Raw genomic sequence first — 16,162 nt, 5'->3', positions numbered from 1 at the left:
TACTTCTTCTAGACCTCTCAGCAGCGCTTGACCTGATGGACCATAAGGTCCTCTGCAACCATCTAGAATCAGCAGCGCACTTCTTGCAACAAGCTATTGCCTGGATCTAATCCTTTGTAAGTAGCACGACAATGAGGGTCTTCTCTTCCACAGCAGCAGCAGACCCCATCCCCATCACTTGCGGTGTTCCCCAGGGGTTCTGCGTCTCCCCTACCATGTATAACATATTTATGAAGCCCCTTTTTGATGATCTGCACTGTCTAGGTGTCACCTACACTAACTATGCAGATGACACCCAGATTCTCATCCCACTTACAGAGGATTACAACAAGGATTTGGCCATGGTGAATAGAATATACCTCATCATCCAGGCATGGATGGCACTCCATGGTCTATGCCTGAATGATGACAAAACAGAATTCATTATTCTGGGGACCACGTCAAACATTAATAAACTTGGCCACAATTACACTTCCTTTGATATAGCTGGCAACACGATTAAGGTTGCCAAGGAAGTAAAAACCTTAGGTTTTTACCATGATTCCAGTTTTACATTAGCTAAACAAGTGAATGCAATGGCATCTTCTACATCCTACACATGTAAGTTGATCAGGTTGGCCAAACCCTTCCTCTCAACAAGTATCTGTACTACACTGGCAAGAGCACTTGTACTGTCCAAGTTGGCCCAGTGCAATGCCCTATACCTTGGCTCCAACAAATACATTACCAAGAAAATTCAAACACTTCAAAATAACGCACTGAGAGCAGCGCTAGGAATGACCAAAAGAGAACATATCTCGGCAGTAAGGAGAGAGTCTAACTGGCTCTCCACCATTGATAAAATCAGGCTAAAAACTGCTTCACTAACATTCACATGTCTTAACAATGCAGCACTGTGCTACTTAACAGATAGAATAAATAGAAGACGTATGCTCTGACCCACTAGAGCGGCCTACACAAAATGCTTGACAGACCCCTCCTTCAAAATGACGCAAATCGGTAGCTGTGAAAGCTGCCCAACTTTGAAACTCCCCGCCCCCTTCCCAAGGGCAGAACAAACCTTCTCAAACTTCAGACTAAACATTATCAACTGGCTTAAAGAAAATTATTTTTAACTTCAGTACAACCCTTGAATCCTAATGACCCCGATCTTATTTTATGGAGCCTTCCAAGTATAAATGCACTGTTTATAGCCACAATGGTATCTCACTTGTATTGTCTAACCTTGTATTGCCACCTTATGACCTTGTACTTGGCAACCCACACTTCGCATCATATGTGCTGATTACCTTTCTGCATCTTGACTACTGAACTGTAGTTTGTATTGCTGTATTTTGTATTGTATCTCTATAACCTTGTAAGCTTGTAACTTTTGTAATTGTATTGTATTCCTGCAACCTTGTAAGCTGAAAATGAACTTGTCCTCATGCCCTGATACCTTCGTGGCTGCTGCACATAATAAATAAATAAATAAATAAACAAACAAACAAACAAACAAGGTCCAGGATGTGTGATGGGGTTGTCTGCCTAACCAGGTCCAGTGAATGCATGTCTACTTCCTGGACTCTGGCTCCAGCCGGTGAAGGAGATGCACATGCATGGCAATATCCTACCTTTGCCCACGAGGAAGATGGCCAAAAGGAAAAGCGAAGCACAAAAACAAGGCTTAAACAACAATGCCAGCCATTCCGAGCACTCAAGTGCTTAGAAAGCTACTATTCAATTATAAAAAAATAAATAAAAAAAATAAAAAAAAAAAAAGAAAGCTACTATTCAGTGACAAATAAAAGGTCCAGTGCCACCAAAATGAAGAGAGTTAATCCAGAGGGTGATGTTTTGCAAACCTCACACCCAAAGAGCAAGTCAGGTCAAGAAATAGTCTTCAGATGTTCTGGGGGTCCCATTGAAGTAGACGGGAAAGCTGCAAAAAGAAAAACATTTCTAACAGACCTGTTATTGGTTTTGCATGTGCACGGTGTACCAGTTTATTTCTAGTAGGAGTCATTGAGGAGGAAGTGGTTGGCTTTGATGTTCATGGGGGTCAGAGGTCGGTGTTGATGAGCTCTGACATTGGGTAGATATACTTTATTCACTCCAGATACAATTAGATAAGAGAAGAACTGGCTCAATCATAGAACATATTGATTGGATCAGACTGATTAAAGAGCTGACCAAAGAGAGGGAGGAGTACAAGACCCTTTCTACATTTGAGAATTATTAAAGCAGGCTCTCATACCCTAAGTGTCAGAGACCAGGCTGAAGTCGATATTCCATGCAAGACACACTCTGCATTCATCAAAGGCTTCAGGGTTGTCACTCTAGAGTTTGAGGAAGGCCGTGGGCAGAAGCTGGACTTTGAAGGATTGAAAAGGCAATGATTGTCCAGGTGAGCCAGAAGTTGGAGGAGCAAATATTTTATAATATAACCTGTATGTGCATGGGTTTTGCCAAGGGGCTGCCCTTTTCTTGCCAAGAGGTAGGTTAGAAAATAATTTTCTTGGGCTGTAACATGATCATAGGAGGGTAGCTGGTACCAAACCTTTCTAAAAAGACTCGTTTATGGAGTGCATTTTGTGAGGACTAAGCTGTCCCGGCCGAAGTGGACCCCATTCAGTTACCTGATGGAGTTGTAAACTCACAAGTTCTTCTTCCAAGATAAGGAATAGAGGTAGATTGAAGAATAGTAAGAGGATGACATGGGGAACGAAAGGAAATGACAAGGACACGGAGAACCGCAGGTTCGATCCCCGGGTCCGTGTTTAGAAACCTCTGGGTATTAAGCGCATTATAAATAACCTATCATAACATAACCCTGGGGACAAGGGCCAAGGGAAACTGAATGTCTCCCCTACCTCTATCCCGCTAGCAATCCGGATACAACTATTGACCCCTCCAATGAGGATGAAGATACAGCAAATTCTAGTAAAACACTGAGCTAAGGTTCAGCACATTAGCAAAATACAACACACCATGCCAAAACAACCACACGTGTCCATTCTGGCCAAACCTCTACAGTGACACTGGCACCAGCAACTGTGGTCAGTGGCAGGCACATAATATTGGCACTGCCCAAACAAATGTTTGGAAGTAGGCCACCACTGGCAGCACCCACCTTTGTGTAGGAACCCTTCAACTATTCAGTGAGTCATGCTGGGACATATAGCCTTCATTTCATGCAGTCTGTAAGTCAGGGGAGTTAGATCACAAACAGGAAAATAAGGTTGCATCATCTAAAGAGGAAAATAGGGCTCCTCCATTTTTCTCTTCGGTATGTTTCTGTGCAGGGGAGGAATGAAGCATTCCCTATGAAGGGATTAGCCTGAGAGTGAGACTCCTCCACGCATGAATAGCAGCAGTCTTTGAGAGGGTAGGAGAACATTAGGATGACTGTCCATAGGGGAGCCTGAGAACTTTAGTGGGTGGCTGTACCATGCACAAGATCTGTAGAACGTCTTGAAAGGAAACACTATGTATGAGAACTTGAGAACCTTAGTGGGTGGTTGTGCCTCATAAGAAATCTGTAGAACATCTTGTGAGGAAACACTACGTCTGGGAATTTGAGAACTTTAGTGGGTGGATGCACACTGTCAGGGAGCCTGAGACATTTAGTGGGCATCGGTGCCCTGCGAGTGAGCATCGGTGCCCTGCGAGACAGCACGAGAAGTTAAAGGGTGGATGTGTCCCATGAGAGAACCCATAAACAATAGTGGATGGCTGATTCCTGTGAGAGAACTCAATAACTCAAAGGTGTCAGTGCACCCTTTGAGAGAACCTGACATCTTCAAGGTATGAATGCACCATTGGAAAGAACACGAGAACTTCTGTGTGTGGCTGTACCATGTGAACGAATCCAATAAAAGTAGTATTTGGCTGCACCCAGTGAGAGAACACAAGAATTGTTGTGGGCAGATAGAACCTGTGGGAGAGCATTTAACATAGTGGGCCTTTGAGCATGAAACAATGCTCACATTCAAAAACACTTCTGGCACAATCAGGAACCGCTTGTGATCTTGCCAGGTCTTCTCTGACACTACAAAAGCTATCTGTTTCCCATCATTGTGTATTTATTGTGGGTCGATGGCATTCCTTAGTCGATAGGCATCAAGCATCTGTGTTTGGGATTCTGCTGTCTATTCCTGTTTTTGATCCATATGCATTCAATGTGCCTATGTCACTGAGCATGGTGTCCCACACCATCTACTCCTAGTTTGCTCCTGCACTGCTCAGAAAGCTTTCAACAGGTGTCAGTGATGTACTAACTGTGAACGACATATGTTTTGTGCTTGCCATTCCCTGCATAGTTGGAAACATGTATGCAGGTTGATGTTTTTACTGCAACCTGCATGTTTTCTGTAGTTGATGCTGCAAGTGCTGCAGCAAAGCATCATAGCCCATTTCCACAGTGTCTCATCCATCCAATGTTTGCTACATGGCCACCTCAGAGGACACATGCAGACGAAAAGAGACTGCTTTATACTATGAAACATGCATCATAAAAGAACCAGCAGGTACTCAATGTTACCTTTAAATCTAACTCTAAGTGGATTGCCACACAGTGTTCAAAGCCGGTCCCTCACCTATTCAACATATGCAAAGTAGCATTTCCACAACTAGCCACCGAGAGCTTCAGTTTGTGCAGTGGCAACGTTTGATCACATACATTTACCACAGTGCATGTATGCACAGTACGCCCTGCTGAAACGGGAGCTGATCGTCTGGGCTGCAGTGACCATTTACTTAAAAGGATGGCAATTATTGATAAAGCATGTGACCACAAGGTAAAGATGTTTTTACATAAGGTCCCAGCCACATGTAAGCAATCGTTTATAATCCCGATCTATAAGAAAGGGGACAAAACAAAACCATTGAACTTTAGACCAATAGCCTTGATTGACTCCTCCAGTGAAATATTTGCTGCAACTACTACTCAAGGAATTAAAAGTCCAGATAAAAAATCTAAAGTTCTTATGTTTCCCAGGTAGGCTTCCGTGCTCGAAGGGGCACTCCCTTAAACACATTTGCCATGGCACACATGCGGGCAGCTGTTAAAGAAAAAGCTTTAGGTACTGTCTATATGGCCTCTATCGACATGACAAACGTGTTCGATATGGTCGATATGGTCGGCAGAGGTCGGCTCCGGGGGAAGCTTCAGGCGGCAGATGTCTCATCTAATATGATATGGCTGCTCGCCTTGTCACACAGTGAATCAACAGTCAGAGTAAAACTCGACAGGGAGGGCTCAGTATCGGCCCTAGTACCCACACATGTTGGTTTGAGTCAGGGCTGTGTTGTGGCCCCTACCCTGTATAATCTCTACACTGCAGATATGGGTAAAATATGGGAGGAGGTCATCACAAACCCAGTCTGGTTGGGTACGGTGACATTGGATTTGATAGTTTTTGCAGACTATATTCTTCTCTTCGACCTCTCACGAATCGGACTGCAGAGAAAACTCACACTATTCCATACTTATGCATTCAAAAACAACCTAAATGTGAATGGATCCAAATTGAGAGTTCTGATTTTCTCCACTAAATGCAATCCCCCAAAAAAACCCTGACCTGGCGGGTGGGTGATGACCCTATGTGGGGTATGTAGTTTCTAACACAACTTCCAAGCAATCTGGGATTCAAATAATTAATGCACAATACAGTTTGCTTTTAGTGAGAATGAAAACGGTATATGTCCAGTTATGTCTTTTCTACTTAAAACCTCTAATCCAGTTCTACTTAATGCAAGTAGAACCAACTATACATTATGGATTAGACATTACACTAAAAGACTTGAGTGTAAAATTGAATATCATACAGGGTATGCTATGGAAAATTACATTAGGCTTGGCAAACCGTGTTCTCAATTCAGTGGTGAGGCATGAGTTTGGGCTTGTTTCATTGGCCACAAGAGCCCAATGGAGGAAATTGTCTGACTATGCCAAGCTTCTAAATCCACCCGCTCAATCACTTTATGAAGGATGGGGTATTGAACAATCATGTGCCTCAGGCTAAACAATTACTGAATTTAAGGAAGAATTAAATACTCTCTTGGAACTGATAGGGTCCTCTAAAGAAGAACTGGATATTAACACAGCCTGTAGGAAAAATAAATTATTTCAGCAAGACTGGGCCAAAACCAATGAAAAGTTGGCTATCTACAAACTTCATAAAGAATATGCAAAGTTGAATTACAAAAGGGACAACTTGTCAAAATCTATGCTTATTTTTCCCTGCTCAATAAAAAGAAATACGCATTTGCGTTTCCGTTCCCAACCCTGGAGAGAGTCAGTGGCTTGATGACCGGGTTAGGGAACAAGAATTGCAGATTTTGTGGTAACAGTGACCTGGTGATGAGGTGCATAGCTTTAAGGGAAGATAGAGTTACATATCAGGGCATAACTATGGGAAATTAACATCTCTGCGCCAGCCTGAGGGGGTGACCTACAAAGTTTGATATTGGATCTATGTGGGTTCCTTGGCACTATTTCAAAAAAAGCTACAGTTACTAAAGTTAGTAGACGGAACTGAAGAAAGATAATTGTAATTCAATCCTCCCTTTTCTTCTCTTTTCTTCTTTCTCTGCTACCAACATGCTGAACAAGCTTGCGACCGTAGTTGATTTTTTATGCTTTCATTACTTATTTTATGTGTTGTTCCATGTGCTCCATGTGTGTTACTCTTCGGTAATTAACTTTCTTTCCAGTTAGGCTTTTTTCTTTTTTTTTTCTAAGAAGAAATGTATTTTACACCTCATTTTATATGGTTCTTATTTATGAAGAAATGTGTTAATAACTATGTATTGTTTTAATTGTCCTTTTTCTTTTGTGAAAGGTTTCCACTTGCTTGTCTGTGGGTACCAAAACACAATAAAAAATAAATAAAAAAAGAAAGATGTTTTCCCAATGCACAGGATGATTATTGTCATGCCAATTTGTAAGGCAGCAAGGCCATTTAACCCATTGTCGGCTGCAACAAAGCCAAAATGTAACTCATGAGAACATACCCATGGTGCCTCCAACTCCCATAACTTCTCCCAAATGCCAAATCACCTTTAGTTTCTTCCCTTAAAGCCTTGCATGAACATAGATGCCTGTTGCAGAACTGCATTCATGTGCTTTCACTTGAATTATGTTGTGACCTATCTTGGCTGGTAGATGAAAGAAAGGCCACCAAGTGTGCTGTGATGATCTTGTTGTCAATGTTCTGACAACTGATCTGCATGTCCATGGTGACGTGGATTGTTTGTCTCATGGGTTGCTGGAGTGTCCCTTCCCCACGTCTGTAGCCTTGACCTTGCTATACAATTCTAGTGATACCTTGAGAGAGAACAAAATGTGCTTGGCTCCTTCCCAGTAGTGATTGGCCTTTCCCATAAACTGCTGGAATCCATGTTTTTCCGAAAAAGAGTAGGGCAAGAGACATATTTCCAACATTATAGCCAAGTTAGTTTTCAGCAGGCTCTGTCTGTCAGTTGTCTTTTGATATGTGTGCCACCTTGACACACTTTCACCACACTGGCATAGAATTACTGCTGCTATGTATGTATCACTGGGGTAGAGTGTGGTGTCCTACTCCCAATCACATCTGCATTATGTGTAGGTTTACATTGAAGATTGGTAGTTATATGCTGCTTGTCTGTTAGTATGGGGAGGGATGTGCTTTAGAACATTAACTTCTCCCAATCTCTGTGCATGGTGTTGCTTCATACGGGATCACATACATGTGGTGACAAGTAGGTTGCTGCCTTCCCCCAGAACTCTGCTTTGTTGTGGAGTGTGCAAGTGACCAGTTTTGGCCGCTCTTTATCATGGTTGAAGTACTGCCACACGTTTGATTTTCATCGTGGCCTAATAGCACCCATACGGGACTCATCTGGGTATGATGGTGTTGGTGGTGCTGTTGTAGATGCCAGGTTATGATGTGATGTGCCGTCTGATTTATGATAGGAAGACTGTTTCTTTAAGAGATTCTACACAGGTGTGGGTGAGATTCTATAATTACGGCAGCCTCTGTATCTGTGGTGTCACTCTCATCCTCAACATCACTACTTTTCAGAAATACTCTGACTCTGATGGATCAGATCGTAATCTTTGTCTTGATCATCAACAATTTCATCATAATTAGCATTATGTTTGAATGACTTATCAGAGGCTGGCGTGGAGGGGACAGGGACTTCGTATTTCCAATCTCCTCCCACTGTTGAACTGCCCCATGTGCTGTTCTTCCTTGATCTTCGGTACGTAAGCATTGTACCCCTCCCCTTCTGCTCCTGAGTTGGTGTGAAGACATGAAAGTGTAATCGACTTTGGTGTGCCCGGTGGATGTTAACTGTCATGGTGCAATACTGTGCATGTTCTTGAAATGTTGCATGTACTACTCCAGGGCATACTATGACAAGGGGTGTGTGACTTGGGTTGGATGATACCTTCATTGGACCACCCTGGATTCATTTGTTAATTGTGCACACAGAATGTGCTGCTGCAGAGGTGAAAAGTCCAAGAGCAGCACATCTCCCCATAGTCTAGCTCATTTGGTTGTTGCTGATATGTTGTGCAAATGTGTAATTTGACTGGTATCAGACTTCCTCACTCTCCTGCATAAATCATGTATGCATGACTCTCCCACAAGCAGCCATCAGGGAGTCCTTGCTCCTCTGGTCCTCCTTCCAGGTGTCAACCGATGGCATATGTTTGATCGCCACCACAAATGTTCCAGTTTGTGACCCCCTAAATTTCTGATCGTTACTTATGTGCCTCACAGTACCTGGCGACCCCTGACACTGAGAACAAGCAGTTAGCACTGGTGCTGTATATCTTTTGCTTGTTTCTACGCTATTGGAGCTGTCCTGTGGCTTACAATTGTGGTGCAGCTGGAGCCTCAAGTCTTTATTGTAAACAAATGACTGCTGTGATTTCTGAGAAAATGCTCAAGTGCGGCAAGTTCAAAGAAGTGCTAGCCTTGATGCAGAACCAGGACAAGTCCAAGCGAGCGCAACTGGTGGTGGTAGACAAAGTCAACCCTTGCCCGGAGGTGGCGAAGGATTCCTCAGCACTTACCAAAAAGTCTGACCTCCTTCAAATCTTCTCAGACATCAAGAAGGAAATACAGGGGATTTGTGAGAACTTGCACAAAAAGTGGATTCAGTTGAGAAAGGAGTGAACTCGACAGATTCCCGCATTGCTGACCTGAAAAACACTGTGTGTGAAGCATTCATATTGTGAGGAATTCAGAATTCTGCACGGGGAGAGTTTGCTCACCTGGGCTTTTTTATTTTTTGGATAACTAAAAACGAATAATGGGAATTAGCCTCCAAAAATTTGAGCGGCCATTCCACACACATTTTATCTTCTCACTGCACAAAACACAATATCATGTGTACTCCAGGAAGACACACCCTACAGGCACCGTTTTAACCTGTCACATTCAGCTGGACTGTGACAGCTACAGGTACATAAAAGCATCTCAGGAAGGGGGAAGACACACTTTCCTCCAGCCATAGGCAGCCTAATTTAAATATCAAAGGCCCCATGGATCGGCTTTCCCTTTGTCTAATCCGGCTGGTGGCAGTGCATACTAAGGAGAAATAATTAAGGCAAGTCGGGAGGAGCAGCTTGGTTGCCAGACAGACAAAAGAAAGGCAAGGCTAACACCCCATTGGTGTGCAATGTGTCAACTTCAAGTTAGTTCCCACCCCTCTGTATGAAAGGCAGTGAAATGCATGTCTGGGTCAACTATTTAACGTCACCAAACCCCTGCAGAGCTGACCCCTTTCAGAGGGGAGAAGTATGTTATTTGAGGGAGACAAAAAGTCTGCTCTCACCACATACTTCAAGGGAGACTTGCACTTTAGTCAAGAGTCACAGATGGTTCAGATAGCCAGAAAGATACTTTGATCTACAAGACATAGGACGATGGGTGGATGTTAGGTATATGTAGTCACCCCTCACGTTTTCCTGATGCAGAGCACTCTGGTCCTGACCTCATGCATAACAGCAGATTGTTGGTGGGGACCCAGTATTGTTCCATTAAGGTAGGCTTAGCCTGCACCAAACACTGGGGCCCAATTGGCCTTAAAAGTGGGCTGAACCCCTCACTTAGTAGATCATTTGACAACTTTAAAAGGAGTAAGAAGAAGGACTCATTTGGACCCGAGCTGAAGGTACAATCTACCCTACATCTTCCGCCAGTGAAGTAAGGCCAGGAGTTGCAAGAGGGAAGTAAGATCCCTCACCTAAACATCTCCCAGAGAACAGAGGAAGATACCATACTCAGAGGATCCATCCAGCAGCTCTAGAACCAATACCCAGCCAGCACACAGCATTCCCTGCTTGGATCTGCCAGCAAGCATCCTAGGTGGGAAGTGGCAGAGAGTCTCTGGAAAAAGGACAAGGCCATTGCCTGCAAACACTCTCCTGAGCTTTGGACCATCTGCCTCGAAAGGACGACACCAGCCCTGTGAAGAAACTAGGAGTGCGACACAAGCATCAAATAGTGTCCCTCTTTTAAGGACATTTTCGAGACAGTCAAGTCCTCGAACCACAACCGGCTGCACTGCTGACTGTTGTCACGCTGCAGTCGCCAGAGCCGTCCGGGCTACCTTGACCAATGCTCCAGATTCGCCAACCAGCACAGAGACAACAATTCTTGGCCTGAGCCACCGCGCCAGCCATCCTGCAGCCATCCATTCAGCTTCACTTGCCGAACTGCCTGCTGCCTGATACCTGCAGCTGCCTCCCACCACAAACTCTGACTTAGGAGCTTCCAAGTGCCCTGGAACTGCCTTGACGCTGCCGAGCATCAAGATCTCCTTAAGCACTTGGTACATTGTGGTTCTATCCCCGTGGTCCTTCTCCCAAGGCCCCTAGAGACAGTTACGACCATTTGTCCCGTGGTGCTGAAACCATATATCCTTGAACAGTAAGACTGATTCCTTTACCAACTACCCTCCTTTCAGTATCCAGAATGCATCCCTTTCCTTTGTGAAACTGTCTGCCCTCTGTGTTCCTTTACAGGGTGGGTTGTATTTTGTAGTGTGCTAAAACTGTCTGTTGTAGTAATAATAAAGTAGATATTTGTATACAACCTTGACTGGACATTCTCTTCTATCATTCGCTAATAATTGTATTTTGGCTGTGCTGCGACTAACCAACAATCCACGACCTTGCGGAGATAAGCCTGCCGTTCCGACCACATTACCAAAATTGGACAAGGAGGTTCATTATTGACTCGTGTTCCTATCTGTTCTGATCCCTTCTGGTGTACTAGAGGTGTGGGGCTGATTGATAATTTAGAAACCGTTATTCATCCCTGGACCACTGGTGCCCCAGAAGTTGATTTGTCACACGTATGAGGTATCTCAACTTACATTCTGAGTGGAGGAGCTGGAAGTCCAGCAGGCTACGATGTCTTTGAGGTAGAAAGACTTGGTAAACAGGTCAAAGAGGAATAAAACTCATCTGTAAGGTGCCCCAGGACACTGACCTGACAGCCTATGTTAAGGATTTGTTCAAATCTCTGCTTTAGTGGCCGAAAGACAAAGGTGTTGAACTGGACAGAACCCATTGAGTACATTTTTCCACCGAGCTGTATAACAAGTGGCATTCCGATGTGCTCACCAGAGTCCACTGTTAGCATGTGAAAGAGGACATCATGGTTGCAGCCAATGTAAGCCACAAAATTATCTGCAGGGGTTCAAAACTACTCTTGCTGCAGGACCTTGCACTGTCGACGCTGCCAAAAAAGGAGGGCCCTCCATGACTTTACATATTGAGTGAGAGAGAAGGACATTAGCTATCGATAGCGATTTCCCTGTGCTGTGATTTGTGAACTTAATGGTAAACAAAAGATTGTTAACTCCAAGCAGGACGTGGGGAAATAAGGACATCTCCTGGATGGGTCAAATCAAAATGAATGTAGTTCCCAGACTTTTGTATTCTGTGTCAGCTCTGCCGATCCTGAATCCAAGCAGCACCATTCCATCCATTCACCAGAAGATGATGAAATTTGTATGGTCGGATTGTACGCCGCAGGTGGCTAGACATGCACCCCATGCTGGTTAATAAGATGGAGGCTTGGGTCTTCCCGTGCTTTATCGCTGTGTCATGGCAGCCAATTCATTGCACCTGTTGGAGTAGCATGGGGACGCGGATGGAGCCCATTGGGTGGATATTGAGAATTCGTTCTCTGCTCAGCCGCTATGGGACTTCCCACACTTGGGCCATGCCCTTCGGGCTAGTTCTGGCACTCTTCTTCCCTCCTCATTGGTGTAGCTCTCTTACTTGGATAAGGCTATTAGGCTATAGAGGGCTCCTGCTGATATCAACCTGCTGTCTCCTGTCTTTGGGATGGTGGATTTTACCCCAGGCTTAGCAGAAGAGGCCATTGGAGCCTGCCGACTATATCAACTGAGGCAGCTGTATCACGGGGGCACTCCGTTGACATATGAGGAGTGTAAAGTCGAGTTTGATGTCTCTGAGTCTGAGCGATTTAGGTATTATCAACTAAGGCACTGTCCAACAAGTCCCACAGAGCGCCGGGCTGGAAAACAGGCTCCCACTGCTTTGGAGCTCATTGCATGTAAGGGTGTCTTACAAAAAAGATATCTAGATTGTCTAAATTATTAAACATATCGGACCTGGCATTGAGTGAGAGAGAAGGACACTAGCTATCAATAGCGATTTCCCTGTGCTGTGATTTGTGAACTTAATGGTAAACAAAAGATTGTTAACTCCAAGCAGGACGTGGGGAAAAAAGGACATCTCCTGGATGGGTCAAATCAAAATGCATGTAGTTCCCAGACTTTTGTATTCTGTGTCAGCTCTGCTGATCCTGATTCCAAGCAGCACCATTCCATCCATTCACCAGAAGATGATGAAATTTGTGTGGTCGGATTGTACGTCGCAGGTGGCTAGACATGCACCCCATGCTGGTAAATAAGACGGAGGCTTGGGTCTTCGTGCTTTATCGCTGTGTCATGGCAGCCAATTCATTGCACCTGTTGGAGTAGCATGGGGACGCGGATGGAGCCCATTGGGTGGATATTGAGAATTTGTTCTCTGCTCAGCCACTATGGGACTTACCACACCTGGGTCTTGCCCTTTGGGATAGTTCTGGAACTCTTCTTCCCTCCATGTTGGTGTAGCTCTCTTACTTGGATAAGGCTATTAGGCTATAGAGGGCTCCTGCTGATATCGACCTGCTGTCTCCTGTCTTTGAGATGGTGGATTTTACCCCAGGCTTAGCAGATGAGGCCATTGGAGCTTGGCGACTTAATCAACTGAGGCAGCTGTATCACGGGGGCACTCCGTTGACATATTAGGAGTGTAAAGTCGAGTTTGGTGTCTCTGAGTCTGAGCGGTTTAGGTATTACCAACTAAGGCACTGTCCAAGAAGTCCCACAGAGCACCGGCCTGGAAAACAGGCACCCACTGCTTTGGAGCTCATTGCATGATAGGGGGTCTTACAAAAAAGATATCTAGATTGTCTAAATTATTAAAGATATCGGACCTGGCATTGCGGCTTTCCCATATGTCACTGACTGATTGCTGATTAGGTCTGGGGCATAATCTGGGCAAGGGCTGCTGCTGTATCCCGATGTGTGGCAAACAAAGAGAATGCATATAAAAGAAAGTTTTGGTGGTTCATGTACCGTCCCGTCTTAATAAGATCAATGTTTCCATTTCTCCTCTGTGCTAAAGAGATTTAAGGTTGGAAAAGGACTTTTTACACCTCTGGTGGACCTGTGGGAGGCCTGAGTATTTAGGAAGGAAGTTCTGGCTTTGATAAAGGATATAACTGGGTTACAGTTGCCAATGGACCCCTTGGTGGTTTTTTTGGGTCAGCCCGTAGAGTCGGTCTATCCCCATGCATGACCATATGACGTCATTGATTACATTGGGCAGGTGATGGAAAATGAGGAGGGTCCCCAAATAAACAGCTGGTGGTACAAAATCCTAGAAATAGACTCATTGGATATGATTTTCAACACTCATGGTCGTCTGGCTACCCAAATTGGGGTTTGGCTGACATTCCAGGAGTTTTGTGACAGGGGCTCTCTTTCTTCAGTTAAACAGTAGCTGCTTAAATACATCTCTCTGATTTAACCTTCGACTGCTTCAATGCTGATGGTGTGGGCGGGTTGTGCTAATAAGGGTGAGTGGAAGTTTCTTGATGCCTGTATTAAATGGAGGAGCTTACATGATCTCGTCTGACCAGATCGCTAGTTACCCTGTAGGTTCATTATTGTCTTATTGCACTATATCCTGCAATTGTATTTGCTTTTGTTTCTGTTTACATATGCTTTTTATTTTTGTTTGTTGAATTTGTTAAATTACTTAGGGGAAAATTGGATAACTAAACTCTTTAAAAAAGAATACTGCAGATCGCACCATATAGCGAACACACCCCCATGACACTCCGACCATGACATGACAACCGGTCTGAAAAAAGACCTTCCTTACCTGTGCCCAGACCATCAATATGGGGTTCTCTTGTGGTGCTTCAAATGGAACAGGTATACAGCCTTGATTGCACTTCCCGGGCCTGTCACCAGGGAAGTGGCCCACCTCCTGCTTAAACAGAAAACCGTTACCTCATAGGGTCACTGAAAGCCTCCCTTCCTCTGGTCTCTATTTCCCAGAATCCGATTCTGTGGAGAGGTGTGGAGGGAATGCATGTTTGTTGCCCTCCCTGTACATCAGGGAGAGGACATGTTTGCAGAACACAGCAAGGCCACCTCACTGTGGTCCCTGCAGGAGGCAAGATCAAAAAACAAAAGCATGCCAGGATCTAGGAGATGTACTCCTAAGAGAGCGGGAGGGCATGGAAGAAACAAATAATAAAAATAGAAAAGGGTTCCTGTCTGAAAGGTGGGTCATGTCATATGTAAGTATTGGGACAAGGAAGAGGGACATGGAGGTAATAGTGATCTAAGGGTGATGTGTAATTCATTTAGCCACCATTTCATGATCTGCCCCATTTCTGTGCTGACACAAGGCGGCAGAAAGGCAGAGAGCGGATATATTATCTCCTCCTGCTAATCTCTCCTCCTCAGTCTTTTTTGTGAGCACTTCTTTTTATGAATCCATGAGTTTTCCATGCAGTTGCTAAACAAATTGATTAGTAAGGAATCAGATTTGATTTTCCAACTAGTCAAAAATCAAGTGGATTTCTTAGGAATCCAATGGTAAACACAGCCAACAAAGCATATTTGCAGGCGACATATGTACTATGTTGGTATACCTATCTGAACAAAGCAACTGTGCAGCTGTGATTTAGTCCAAAGTGCCCTTATGCCTATTCATTTGAACCAGCCCACTGCCGACCCGGTGCCTATTTTGAATTCTCTATTGTGTGCTGCTCGAAAGGACCCAGCGAGGAACTTACGGTCTGCCAAACTTATACACTATTACTTATAGCCTGTGCACAACCAGTTTACTTTGCGTAAACTCCTTTACCCAATCCGAATACAATGTCAGTAAATAAACCTCCTTTCATCAGTTATCATGACAATCTAACCACCTTAAGATCTGATGGAAGTAATCCTTGCACCGTAATAGACAGAAACCTTAGACTCCGAGCCAGACTAACTGAGTTACACAAACCACTCACGAGATCGTTACCCCCGACAAATAAGAAAACTAACCTCCCGACTAACAAAAAGTCTAACACTACCAAACACGCCACTATCTTGCCTCTTCTGCATGGCAATTCTAAGCAGCAGTCTGGGCATATACTGAAGATTGTTGATTGCATACCACCAACTCTTAGCTATGTCACAGCCTTATTGGAGACACACCTTCTTAAAGGAGCCCTCATAAACAACGGGTCCCTGGTTGCCCACGCAACAGATATCTCTGAAAACATACTAGCAGACAATTTGGATGTTGTTGCTATAATGGAATCCTGGTTACATGACGCTACAAGACCATTGCTATCGTAAGCCATCCCAGACGGCTACACAATACTGAGACAGGATAGAGATGAAATCCAAGGTGGTGGTATTGCAATCATATCAAGATCAAACCTCTCTCTGAGACCGACCCCTCCACTAATCTTACAATCCTGTGAAGTCCTTAAAGCTAACCCCCCCTAATCAACTCTCAGACCCTTACCATTCACTTAATCTATAGACCACCCAGTCCACTTGGGACATTTGAGGAGGACCTCCA

Source organism: Ambystoma mexicanum, chromosome 8, assembly GCF_040938575.1.
Source record: "Ambystoma mexicanum isolate Mex_15411 chromosome 8, UKY_AmexF1_1, whole genome shotgun sequence".
Lineage (NCBI taxonomy): Eukaryota > Metazoa > Chordata > Amphibia > Caudata > Ambystomatidae > Ambystoma > Ambystoma mexicanum.
This window is presented reverse-complemented; position numbering follows the sequence as displayed.